The 14,191-nt window shown below is 40.7% G+C and overlaps 1 long non-coding RNA gene across 1 annotated transcript in view; it reads left to right on the top strand.

Annotated features, from left to right (window-relative positions):
- Positions 1–13,246, top strand: part of LOC108887897 (uncharacterized) — a 35,822-nt gene extending 22,576 nt beyond the window's left edge. Inside the window, exon 4 of the long non-coding RNA XR_001961711.2 lies at positions 13,160–13,246. This is a non-coding gene — a long non-coding RNA (uncharacterized LOC108887897). The remainder of the gene's footprint in view (positions 1–13,159) is intronic.
- Positions 13,247–14,191: the final 945 nt, after the last annotated feature.

Raw genomic sequence — 14,191 nt, 5'->3', positions numbered from 1 at the left:
TGTTGCAACATGATGTGATAAATTAAATCTACGGTTGTCAGGCAAATGTTCGTTTATGACTATACTATATATTATACTGATGTTAGACATTACATTCAAGAATGACAGTATGTCAAACTCACTCAATCCTACCAGATAAGTAGTGTTTGAATTTTCTACATAGATATTAAAGTAATGTTATAGAGATACTATACTTTATAATACAGAAACATATGTTGACAGAGGTGGTGGTGCAGATTTGTTTTCAGTACTTTGTGATTTCATGTTCTGCTATCAATTTATGCAGTCCTGCTGAATAATGTAACACTGATGTTGCCCTCAAAAACTATTAGGTTAAATCAATAATAAATTTTACATTTTACACAAATTATGTATTTAGTTTTTCATTTTAATGCACACAGAAATGGATACTAACACAGCATAGTGGCCACATTGTCTTATATTTCATAAAAGGTATTTCACCTGTTTCTGTTTGTCTGGAAAGCTAAGTGATCTCAGTGGTAAACAGAACTTTTACAGAAAAGTTCTGTGTTCTGTTGTAGGGTAACTGTTGCATCTTCAGTGGTTAGTTACTGTACTTATTTAAAGTTTTGAGGTATTTCAACTTTACTTGGGCATTTCCATTTTATGCTACTACTCCACTACATTTTATAGATAAATATGGTACTTTTTACTTCATTACATTTATCTGCTGTAGTTACTTACTAAAATGTACGCTTAGTTTTCTAGCTTGTAAAATCATGCAAAAAGGGTTCTTTTGTCATGTTTTCAAATGTCTATGAGTTGTTAGAGACACTTCCCCTCTAAACCTCTCAGATGGTTTTATTTAAATAACTGTTTAAAGCCAAAAAGAGGAAAAATTATCCAGAAAGATTAGAGAAATGTCCAAAAACTGAAAACAGATTTGTGTATCAGAACTTTGTTTTTACTTTCCTCTTTCATTAATCATCTCATGACCTTTTAGATTTACTTTGTGACTCTTTGAAGGGGCCCAGCCCTTATGTTGGCAACGACTGGGCTAAATTAAGTATGAAGTGGTTAAAACTGGCTCCACCTTGTGCAGCTACAGCAGTAAAATGCTACTTACACACTGATGCATCAATATTAACAATGCAATTTCGATGATCATTCTTCATGTACTTTTGATCATACTTATGATGATCATACTTGTGTACTTTAACTTGAGTAAGATTTTGAATGTAGGACTATGACTTGTAATGCAATATTTTTACAGTGCGCTATCACTGAAATAAAATATCTGAGTACGTCTTCCACCACTGCCATTGGTGGGGAAGGAATATTGTATGTATCCCTGAATCCTAACAAATGTGTTGAATGCATTTTCTTCCTCTTAAAATGTTTGTAAAGCCATTTTTTTTTTTTTTGAAAAACCCGCTATTTATGTCTACGTGTACTCACTAGCAGTCTTCTTTGCCTCTTGATGCATTAGAGCGACCTGGAGATCAGTGTAATAATATAAAACCATTGACAACATGTGTTTTGTCGCACCTACAAAACAACACTGCGACCCTCTCAGAAAAATATTGCTCCAGTGTGCCACTAGTGATCAAAGACTCCATAGGGTACTTGTAGTCCATGTTGTCAGATGGACGGTGGCCATAAAAGACCATATCAGGCTCAGCTCTTATTGGTCTACACTTAGATTTATTCATTTGACAGGCACTTTTATCCCAACTAACAACAACTGAGGGACAACACTAAAGTTTCAGTGTAGCAGGAGACCTTGAAGTAACCACTAAGCACTAAATCTGTTCAAAAACACAAAGTGCAGGAGCTCAGTTACAGAGGGGCACTGAAAGTGGCACAGCCTGTGCACTGTCAGGCCTATGATCAGCTCCAGCTACACTTTGTCAGTCGTAGCTGTTTCTAGGCTCTGCTGTGGCATTAGCATACGTGCAAGGTGCCTTCTCAGTACAAATTAGATGAAGTTTTTGGAATTTGTCTGAGACCACGCTGGCTGAGCTATGTTGACAGGAACTGCCCACTCTAATGTTTAATCTCTTTCATCACAAAATAGAAGCAATGCCAGGCACTTTGTACCATGGGAAAAGAATGATACTGTAAGGGTCACATTTGTAGTGATTGGTCTTGATTGGCCTCAGTTTTATTGAACAAATTACTATTTATAATCAACTTCCAGGGTCCAGGTAAGGATACGGTATCTTTTCCATAAGAGCTCTTCTTTCTTGCGTTCTAACTTTCACTTTTCACTTGGCACATGGACAACACAAGTGTTTGTAGTCTCAAAATCCAAAAATAAAATGTGTGCCCTGACAGTAGATTCACTTAAAAACCCTAAGCCCAAAAAAAACAAACAAAGAAAGTGAATGTTCTGTGAATCACTTGTATGGAACACTTGAGTTGTGGTGTGGTTTGGAGTTGTTACAGACATACAGACAGCAGGAGAGGCCAGCAAGGGAGGCAGAGAGTGGAGACACCTCCAGCCGGTCATAAGGCACACAACACACACTAATCAGCTGCCCTTCAATTCCGTATCAGCAACGGTAATTAGTGAAAATAATAAGCAGACAAAAAGGACTCATGATCAGAATTAATCTCCCTCAAGCGAAAGGCCAAATAAAATTCCTTCTGGGGCAGAGCTCGTTTTGGATCCATCTGAAGTCCTCCTTAATCTTCTCATAGCTACTGGCTTTAGTGGAGCCATAACCATAACACTGAGTCACTCAACTGTTCATTGGCTTCTGAGAGGAATGTCTGTGTCATCTGTTATGATAGAAGTTAGCGAGAGCCAGTATTTTGTGTTTTATTTTCATAACCCTCATTACAAAAGGCTGACAAGTTCATGGATTCATGAGTGCACACACACACACACACACACACACACACACACACACACACACGCACATATCACATATACAACTAGGAGTTTATAGTATATGCAAGGATTTATCAAAACACAGAGCAAAATCCATTTTTAATCAAGTTTATATCTGTTGCTTTCAGCACTGAACATAATCTCTGTGGTATTTACACGTTTATTTGCATCCACAATTCACATTGCATTCCATCATTCACGAGTGTTTGTGTAGCTGGATCGTCTATACAGATGTTATATGTAAGTCAATCAGAATTATTTGAGTGTGTGCGCATGCCAAGGCTCGCCTGTGTCCGTGTGATGTGTCCATGTGGTTTTATTTTTGACAAGTAAAGCACCACTGTCTGTGGCTCTTTAGATAACAGTGCCTTTCAATCTCTGTCGTGCCTCCCTCTCTGTCTCATTGTAAGGATGGATGTCTTTTTAATGGTGGAGGTTGGAGAGGCTGGAGAACAGAGCTGGAGAACAGGAGCTGATGTTGGAAGGAGAACAGACACATTACCCCTAAATGAATTCCTGATAGAAACTAACTCGCCAGTAAGTTTCTCTGTCTGCCTTGTGTGATTGGCCTTGAGCTTGCTAGGTGATTAGATGATGATTTACACAATGGCATCACACCAGGGTTTCCTCCATTTATCTTGTTGTGACTCTCATCTTGCACTGCACATCAATGTCTCTGGCTAAGCATTATTCCAGCCAGGTCACAGGTCAGCGTTTCTCAGCGTTTCATTTAAGTCTTCTATCACCTGCGAAGCCAAGATTTGCCACAGGGGGAGGAGACTTTTGTAGCAAGACACACATAGATGAACAGGAGTTGTTCGTGTGGAGAGCAGGTGTTGTCTGCAGGACAGAGGCTGGTGTGTGCTGTGTATGTGTATATGTGTTTGGGTGTGTGTGTCCAACGGAGACCCTTGTGAGGCAATGTGCATGCAAGAGGCCAGGACACAGGCCAGAGGAAATAACTTTTGTGAACAGTTATGTCCTGAACTGGCCTGGTTTCTAACCAAAGGTGTGCTGCTGTCGTCCGCTCCAACAAAACAAACTACTAAACCTATGAGGGAAACATGTGTTTCTGTTTACCTGTGACATCTGTTGTTGGGAATTAGTCATAAAAAGCACTTGAAACATTTATTTAACAGCCACTCTGCTTAGAAACAAAGCACGCACAGTGAAAACAGTTAATATTATTGAGTAAAATATTAAAGCAGTTACTAAATTAACCCATATGAACAATGTAATCAGTGTTTTTTTTATTTTTTCAGTGCTGTGCATGATATTGCAGTTTTGTTTTATGCATCTTTATTGTAGTTTTTATTACTTAAAGTCTGTAACTTTCCACATGTTGCCTTCTTTTTCGGCTGTTGAAGGTAACTGAAAAGACTTCTGAACTAGTGCAAAGATTGCAGAGGTGTTGTTTCTGGCTGTACAGAAACTGTTTATTTGAGTCAGCCATCGTCAAAACTTGGAAAATATGCCAGCTTTACTGTACATGTAGTGTGCAGAGTCTGTTTTGAGCCACATTTGTTGGTATTGTCAAATAGGACAGGTGAAACTCAACAAGCTGAGCCATATCTCTTAATAGTAGAGTGTGGAGATCAGGCTATAGTCTGTGCCAGGTTTTGTGTTTTCACATCCTCCAGATGACTATAATGATGCATGAATTTAAAAAACATGTGGTTATCTACTTTAATTTGTTTATACCTGATGACAAATTAGGTTTAACTAGTCCTAATTTAATAGAGACATTAGTCACTGGATTTAAATCAGTTTTCTCCTAAGATGTTTCCCAGGTGAAACCAAATACTGTGAGCAATTATCCAAAAGGTGACTCAACTGGTCAGTATTTCTGCAATGTTTAAAAATGTGTAAATATTATTGTTTTAATTTTGAAAATGTTTATGAAATTGCAGGTACTGTGGCTTAGATTGTATTGGACAAAAATGTCTGTGAGTAAACAGAAAAACTGCATAGAAAATGTGGGGACCAGCAGTACACAATAATCTTATTCAGAGGTGAATAGAAAGTGCTGATATTAATTACTAAATACTTTTCGTGAATTTATGGATGCTATCTTATGTCATGTATTTGTTCATAGAGGATAGTACTGGTTTCCTTATCCTGGTCGCATTAACCAACCCCCTCCAAAATTCAGCCTTGCACCCCTAGCAGAAAAGCTTTTCTGGCATGCTTTTCCCATTAGCCAAATAGGACATTGTTCCCCTATTTGAGAAGATGACAGGCTGAAAGGATGAAAACACTGAATAAACAGTCCTGACCAAATGGAGGGATAGCATGAGTTTACAGATTAGTCCTTCCCACAGGGTGGAGGGGCCTGTTTCACAATGTGCTTTCACTCAGCCCATATCTTGAGTTGCGTGAGAGATTTCCATATCTCACACACTCTTGTAAATCACAATTGAACAGTAGTAACTCAGAGAATGAACTCCAAACACGTCTGCTTTCAATTTGGGCCCAGGGGTCCTGCCAAAGCCGGGGCAGGCTCACAGACCACCCCTCAGCGCACATTTACTGGCCTCATCACCTTTTAGGACTGTAGTAACGCCTGCCCTGCTCCTGTCACACTAGGACACACACCTCACACCTATGCAGCTGGAGGTGGGTGAGGTATAGGATGGTGTAAGTGGTTGGGGGAGTGAGAGGGGGACTTCACAAAAACACATACGGATGGCGTGCACACAGAAAAGAAAAGCGCTCACATAAAAGTTGAAAAAAAATTAGGTAAGCGTGCAGTTTTCTCCTTCTTTATTTCACTTCTTATAAAAATTGTAATAATAGACTGAAGGTTGTGATGGACTTCATTAAGAGATTTTTTCACTGACATAATTTTTGATAAAAAAACAAAACAAAACACACACTTGTGGATGCACTGTGCGTGCTTCAAAAATCTGGCTCTATCAAATCTTTAAAATTACACAATTCATGCAAGCCCCGAGAGTTATATTTCTTCTCCAGCCCACTGCTGGCCTTACTCAGCAATTGGACACACTTAGACTGTGTGATCCTCTAACATGGAACGTGTACATCAATCAGTTTCAGAGCTCATCAATATATTTTCTGCTGTGTGACTTCTATGTGGTCACACCACTCATCTCTACCGAAGAGCAGTGTAGCTCAGGGGCTGCAGTGGAGAACATTACAGTGATGTTGCAAAACCTGCAGGTGTTTAGGGCAGCTGTCTGAACCCAGCTCACTATGGTGCATTGCATGTTTTTGAAACAGGCAGCATAGGTTGCCATATTCCTGAAGGTGGTCTTAACATTTCTGGTCTGCACAAACAGCGGGCACGGTGCTCTTTGAGGGGCTCAGTAAAAGGGCTGGATGGAAGTTTGGGTGCAGAAACGAAAAGGGCATCAGGATGTACAGTATCTTGGTAGGATGTGTAAACTCACTTCGACAACAATAAGGGGCAGCAGAGGCACCTTTTTGTTAGAGCTGTCCAATCAATTACATTAATTACAAGTTGAAAATCATGAGAACTTCAGGAGATCTGAACGAGATACCAGCAGTCCACTTTGTGGAAGTTCTACTCTGACCCTCAATTCAGGTGGAAATTTTCAGTATGTGGTCAATGAATCTTTATCACCAAATCATCAATCTGAGCTAAGTCTACTGAATCAGTAGACCCCTCACTGGTGACTTATTGTGTCATTGTCAGCGTCATTATATACAGTAGCTAATTCCATATAAAAGTTTACTGAAAGACCCTGTAATTCACATAAATAATCATGATGCAGATGTCCATTGGTGGCCAAAGGGCCAAGGGGTTGAACATTAACCGCAACTGGCTTGTATGTTTGTTGTTTTCCGTTTGCCATCTTTCTCCCTCCAGTCTCCTTTTCTGTCTGTATTGAAAGCTATATAAAAGGCATACAACGGCCATAAAATGAACCGAAACAGTGATGCAGTAACTCTTTGCAGATAGGTGGTTCCTGAGCTGTTAACCTTATAGAGTGTTTATATAGGTCTAGTTTTGTACTGAACTTTGTAAAACAGTTTGAAGCAGAAGTAGACCGAACTGAAGACCAGGTCAGTCAGCACAGTGCTAAAACATCTCAGTGTTTTGAACAGTGACGCAATTGCTTACGTCTGTGTGACTGCCCACCCATATAATTGCTTAGCAAATCAAACAAACAAACAAACAAAAAAACCTATAAAAACAAAGACTGAACCAACCACATAACACGTCAGTGACTAGAAATCTTTATACTGAACTGAATGAAACAAAGGTGATTCGTAATTTTCTCCTTTATTTTCATGCTGCAGGATGTTTTCTACTTAATTTTAGATGTTTCGCATCAACTCTGGTGGAGTCATCAACAAGCCCCAGATCTCAGGCTTTTCCCAGACGTCTGTACTTTGGCATGAATTCATAGAAAATAGCCCCAGCTGTCCAATAATTGCATGCCCACCAGGACCTCACAGGGATTATGTGTCATTGATCTGATTGAAATATTGGCTGTTTACATAGCAAATTCCCTAGCAATGAAAGATACCACCAAGGCATTACAATATTTAATTTCACTTTTTCTGTTGTCCAGTAGTAACACCATGGTGGACTCATGGATTGCTAGACAAGTCTCAGGCAGCTCCAAAACCACAACAATTGTAAGACTAGAAAGAAAGGAGGCTGGTAGAGTAAACATAGTTCTGTGGTCAGGAGGAACCACACACCAAGGCCATGTGGGATGTGAGGAGAGCTTGTTAAAGCACCCAGAATAATTCATGTGAGACTTTGGACAACGCTGTGTTTAATGATCCACACACAACTTGTGACAGCTAATCTCATTGTACAGACCTGGGTCACAGGTTTCGCAAAGATGTATTTCAGCACATTTCTTGTGGCCTCCCCTGTGAAACTAATGACTGATTCCTCCATAGCTGACTGTATTACATAAAGACAGGTGGTAATAAAACAAACTCACGCTCTGTCTGTGCAGCCATTGAGGGATGGGAATCTCACATGAAAAAGCATGACAGAAATTTCTAAGAACCTGAATAATCAGCTTACATTGGAGCTAAGTAGGAACAGAGGGTGGTGGACTCGTGTTTGCTTTCCATTTTCAGCTCTGGCACAGATTCAGGCCACCTTGAAGAATCTGAAAACCATTATCCAGGACCGTTGGTCAAAAGTGCAGACTGTATAGGATATCACAGCACTGCGCCTCACAGTGAGACAGCGTGATGAGGATGAAGACGGAGGGGGAGAGAGAGGAGAATGGGGAAGGGAGGTATCATGGATGAGATATCGTGCGAGAAGGGGAGAAACTGAGACTAACAGAAGTTCAACACGCCTCCCTGCACAGACATCTCAATTACAGCCAGTTCGCCATGTCATTCATGTGCATGTGTTTGGTTTCACAGAAACAAAGGCATCTTCACAAAGTGATGTAATACAGAGCGGCCGTTTGTCCATCTGAAGTTACCTTCATGGCTGTCTGACACACCACCTTTTGCATGCAACTGAAGATTAGGCATAGACAAGCCTGCAGACAGGCCTTTCCCCCCTATTGTCTCTTCCACACGCACCCACTGAACATGCATAAAGAGGGGTCACGCACATGAAGACAGCATCCATCACACTCTCATATGGCTCTGAGCGAGCTGCTGACTGATGCCTCTTAAAAGCAGCCAGTAATAAAGATAGGTGCGTGTAAATGTAAGGCTGTGAGTGTGACCTGATGTGTGCTTCTTCAATACACTTTGTGGGTTTGGCTCTGTAAATGTGTTTGTCAGATGATCCCATTTTTTTATATGGAGCTATTAACATATTTTGGATGTTACAGCATGTATTTTAGGTATCAATCATCAGGCATATCAGTGGAAATTGAGACTATGGGGCAGCAGCATTGACGCTCTATGCTGTTTTGGAATTGCTGAAAAGTAATTATAATCTAAAACTATTATCCTGTATATACATGTTTGACAACTTGCTTCTTACTGTACCTACTGGTTACACTTGGCCGCTCGAATCAAAGTCAAATAACTAGTGCTTGTTTACAGAGCCACCTCTGGGTCTACACACATCTATTTGAAATCAGTCGTACAGGCCTGTGCTCCTTCTCGGCCACCGTGTTCCTCCAAGCATCGTCGTCTGGCGCTGCCTTCCCTGGACACAAGGCTATCGGAGTCCAGACTGTTGTCGTTTATGGTTCCTCCAATGGTGGAATGAGCTTTCAAATGCTATCCGACTTGGAGCATCCTTCTACATCTTCGAAAATTTCCTGAGGGCTCATTGCTTCCTAGAGCAACCCCTCTCCAAACACCACTAACACTGTAACATGCCTAACTCACTGTGCACTTCTTGAACTGATCTTCTGAATAAATCATTGTTTAAGTAAGCAAGTAAATTAAAAACATTGAGCTACGTTAAAAGAAAACTAGAGGGCTCATATGGAAGTGTATAAACTCAGCCCTCACAAATAACTTTCTTTTATCTTTTTCTTTATTCGGATCCCAATTAGGTTCCGCCATAAATGTCTGAGCAATAGAATTACACAATAAAAACAAAACCTACTGCTGGAAAACATTTCTTATATCCCCAACTATATCTAAAACAACATTACATCTACATTAAATTAACCTATTTTTGCTTCACTGTCTGGAAAAATCTGTGTTTGATCTGCCTTATGTTGGTGGGAGGGGAAGGTCTATAGAGATGGCTTTTGCTATTGTATCAATGACAAAAAAAGTAGCACAATGTATTACACCTAATGAGATAATTACAGTAGCTCATTGCCACCAGTGTGTCACCATTGAACTGAAAGGCTACACCACCAGGATACAATAGCTGTAGAATATTCAGTAATTCTTGTGCGATGGGTGATTTCAGGTCAGGTGTTTCTGTTATTTTATTTAGAGTATGTCTGTCAAAGTGAGTAGAAATGGAAGAAACTGTAGCAAAACAGTGAATACAGCATAAGACTGGTATGCTCTTCAGAGAGTAAATCATACAGGTCAAAACTGGTCAATTTAGTTTTGTCTCCTTGTATTAGCTCTAATAATGGAGTACTTCTGAGTGTTTCCAATTTCAATTGATTGTATTCTCTGGAATTCGTCTGACGGGAGGATATTGTCCAAGTATTCTCAGAGGAGAAGGAAAGGAGCCCAGGTTGATTTTAAGAGGCAAATTATCCCCCCTTTAATGATAGGAGAGTAGGGCGATATCTTTTAAAATATTAGATCATTAAATGAGATCATCTTAAAGTAATCATCCCTTGACAGCAATCATGACAGATCCTCAGCAGTCTACCTTCGACTCTCACGCTAACACACTGATGTCATTTAAAGCCTTCTCTTCTGAAAGAATTGTTGTTTGTAGACGCTTTGACTATAAAAGACTTTCATCACGTTATGCTGCATTTGAAAACAAACAGGTATTAAAAAAAACCAAGGAGATGATGTTATTTAATCAAGTCATTCAATGCTAAGTAAGAAACTTCACATTGCATTTGACAAGTGATGATTCCCCCTCTCCCCGCCTCCAAAAAAAGGCAAGTGCAGAGCAGTCTCCAATATGTTTTCATTATTTTTTTTCATAGTCTGACCACCTGCAACTTACATATGTCATGCTAGTGCCAGTTAAGACATAAAGTAAATGAAAGCCAGACTTGCGCTTTGGGGTCTAGTTGTAAGGGGGACGTGTAATGGGAAAGCAGCATACTCCCTCTGCACTGTACACAACAGTCATTAGGCAACCCATCTGCTCAACGCTTGCATGCTAAGCTGTAATTTTCAGACTCTGGTGTGTGTGTCTGTGTTTCAGTGTGTGCGCGCAAGTGCGTGAGAGGCCGGTGGTGGCGGGCTCGGAGCAGGAGAGACACTCGTGCCATGTGTATCTGTTGTGTGTGCGCGTGTCTGTGTGTGCGTCTGCTATTATCTGGATGTCATCATAACCACAGAAATCAGGGCCTGATAGTATCTTCCCCACCCCCTCCCCCTATCCCTAGCCGGAGTCACGAGAGCCGAGGGTCTCCTTTGACCACACACACACACTTGTAAACACACACACATACACATGCCGACACTGACACATAGACACTGCATCATGCTTCCACATTTTGTAGGTAAACATCTCCAGATTGGTGAAGCCAGGATGGAATTCCCGCCTTTGTGGGAAATGTGCCCAGAACCATTTGTAAACCCTCTTCTCCGCCGCCTCCTAACTCTTTACAGATTGTAAAACCTTGGATTTCTATATTAGGTTACTCTACTGAGGTTCTTGACTCTTCTTTCTGCAGGTCACGACAGACCACCCCACCCCCCATCCCACCCCCAAAAAAATGCAATCACACAAAACACAATATATTTATCTTTCAGTCTGAAACCTCACAGGTTAGGTCACATGTATTCATTTCCATGGTGTTGTGAGAACATAGCCATGCTATGCTATAGCCTGTTGCTTCTGTGTAAATATGTGGTTAGCAGACTTCAACATAACATAGACAGTTTATATGTAGACAGCACTGTGAATGATATAGATTTACTGTATTATGTTGTATGTTGTATGTTATGCATTAAGCCCATGAATTTACTCTAGGGGGAAAGTGTTTGCCTGTTTCCCCTTTACAAACATTAAGAGTCTACAATCACATCGAGGCGTTGGCAGTCGGCCAGCCTTTACTATGGCCATGGCCAAACCTGAGCCATATGCCTCATCTGAATCAGTAATAGATTCTGATATGTGTAATAGCATGTGTTTTATTATACTTAGCACAAATCTTGTGCTCATAGATATGAAATATTTTGGCAACCATGTTTGAAATTGCTAAAGTGTCATCTGGTGCAGCACTGGCCCTAGTATCCTAAACACTAGACCCAGCCTGAGCTCCATCCCGTACTTTGGACCCGGCTTCAGCTCCGGTCGTTGCTCCAACTTGTGCCATTCTCCAGGCTTTTCTTGATTCTTTAGCTCTATCTCAGGTTCAGCAGGCCCTGACTCATCTGGAACCACAGAAGAAGAAAGAACACTGAATGCTGAACTGCTATTTGTCCTTCTCAGTCCCCTCCTTATGGGATTGCCTAAATGTTGTTAACCACACCATCATCTGCAGTGGTTTATGCATACAGAGTATGCACTTGGGAAACAAAGGTGGTTCTGATGTGGGTTCGATCATGCTTCTTGTTAAATGTCTCTGTTTACGGTGATCCGTGAAAATCCGTTGATACAGTGTTTGCTTACCTTGCAGCTGTGTTGACAGTTATGTGTGTCACCTCTGTAGCAGCTCCTTATCTTGTATGAGCCATGATTTCATCAAGTGTGGGAAACGGAAGATCACAGTGCAACATCTGTCTCTGGGGACGTTGTGCAACAGGGCCTGGCACAGCTTGCATCCAGACACTGATGCACCAACTGACATATTGTATGTGTGCACCAGCAGGCTCAGATAGACATGTATGTGGACGCTAGTAGTCTCAAACGTAAACAATGCCATAGCCAGTGAATGGCCGTCAATCCTCACTCTGATGAAGACGTTCTTCTCCCATGCAAATACCCTCTGCCTTTTCTAGAGCTATAATTTGCTGCCTTTTAACAGTGAGGGCACTCAGAGACAGATAAGGTACATCAAAGTAATCTCTCAGCAAGGACCTTGGTTCCATGCAATGGAAAGTTACTATTTGTGACTGACTGTGGAAAATCTCACATACCTCCCTGGTAGTTCACCACCAGTCTCAGTTCAGAATATGGGCGACTCACGAGTCGAGGAAATAAACAAAGTAGATCTTAATGGATGAAAGTGAGGGCTTTTATCTGATCCAGGGGATGCTCATAGACTTTAGTCTCGGACATAAGAGCCTGCAGGAGTAACAACAGGTCAGACACACAAGTCTATAGCAGCCTTTCTGTGTTATTGCAATGTTACTGCATGCAAATGTGAGCTTTGGCTCTTCTCCCCCCCAAAAAATAGAAATAAAGAAAGAAAAAACAAAAACATTTTTGGGGCTTTGACCTTTTAGGATCTTTCATTCTCTTTCAGCTTAGAAGGCCCAAGGACAGTTTTCAACCTACAGGTTTGTATACAATATTGTTCAAGAAACAAAAGGGTTCATTATCTTTTGCAAAAAAGATAAAGTATTTATCTGACAGTGTGAAACGATACACTGAACAACATGGTGCATTACAGAAAGCCAAGCACAATCAAAACTGTACTCAAATTCACAAAACAGAAACTGACACTAACATATGGAAACATACACTACACACAAAACAATCAGTGCCTATATGTTTCTGGGAAACCACATAGAAAGCATATAATTTACAACTATATTGTTTTCATTCCAAAGCTTTGTGGCACTGGGAAGAAACAGCTCCTAGAACCTTTCTACAGACAGACAGTGGCAGAGCCAGACAATTTTCATCAGGGTGACCAGGTCGAGGTCAGTACTCAGTTTGGGGTTGCACAGCAATCAGAATCTTGTTCAGTTTTTTTCTGCATCATATGGCACTGTACAGATGTTAGACTATGATGTTTACTTGTGATCAGAAAGTGTGTATCTAAAATAAGCCCCTGATAGTTTGGGGACGTGCAGAGAGTGCCATTTTCTTCATTTTATATTATTATTACAAAAATTATTAGCAGTTTTCAGAACTTACTTTCATCTAATAGATTTTTGCCTCAGCGTTTAAAGACCCCTCCACAGGAAACTATAATTGATGATGTGGTGCAATGTGAAGTAGCCAGACTGCAGTGACTATGTTCAACTCAGGCCACCCTCTGGCTCTGCCACTGCAGAAAGTACAGTATAAACTACTGTAAAGCTTATAAGAGTATTACTGTTGTTTGTCCTTGCAGTTGTTGCAGCTACAGAATGTTTGCCAGTCTTCCCAAGCCATTTGCCATCTTCCTCTCCAGTGAAAGAGTCACAGCAGATGGCACAATAAAGCCATGACAGCTGCAGACCAGAAAGAGATGACAAACAATAGACAAAAAATCAAACCACAAGGTGAATTTGCATGAAAAACAAGAAGACAATAATCCACAGCTAGAAGGCAAGCTTCCAGAAATAGGTACAGTATTTGATCTATACTCACTGTATGTAGAAGCTGAAGACACATGCACGCCTTTCAAGAGATGAGTTATGTGTAAGCAGAGGTTTTATAACACCATGCCTGACAAGCACTTTCACAGCCGTGGCTCCTCTGAGCTTGGCTGTCAGCTAAGGGCATAAATCACTCTGCTTTCACTGACAGGTCAGAACAACAGAAGGTAAGTTCATTGTTAGGGATTCACTTTGCAAAACCAGCATCCTGTCCACAAGAGAATTTGATGTTATCTCATGTTAATGAAGGCATCTAAAGCATCACAGATCTTCTGT

This window comes from Lates calcarifer, linkage group LG2 (genome assembly GCF_001640805.2).
Source record: "Lates calcarifer isolate ASB-BC8 linkage group LG2, TLL_Latcal_v3, whole genome shotgun sequence".
Taxonomy (NCBI): Eukaryota; Metazoa; Chordata; class Actinopteri; family Centropomidae; genus Lates; species Lates calcarifer.
The sequence above is the reverse complement of the archived record's forward strand: the minus strand, read 5'-3'. Positions and strand labels throughout refer to the sequence as shown.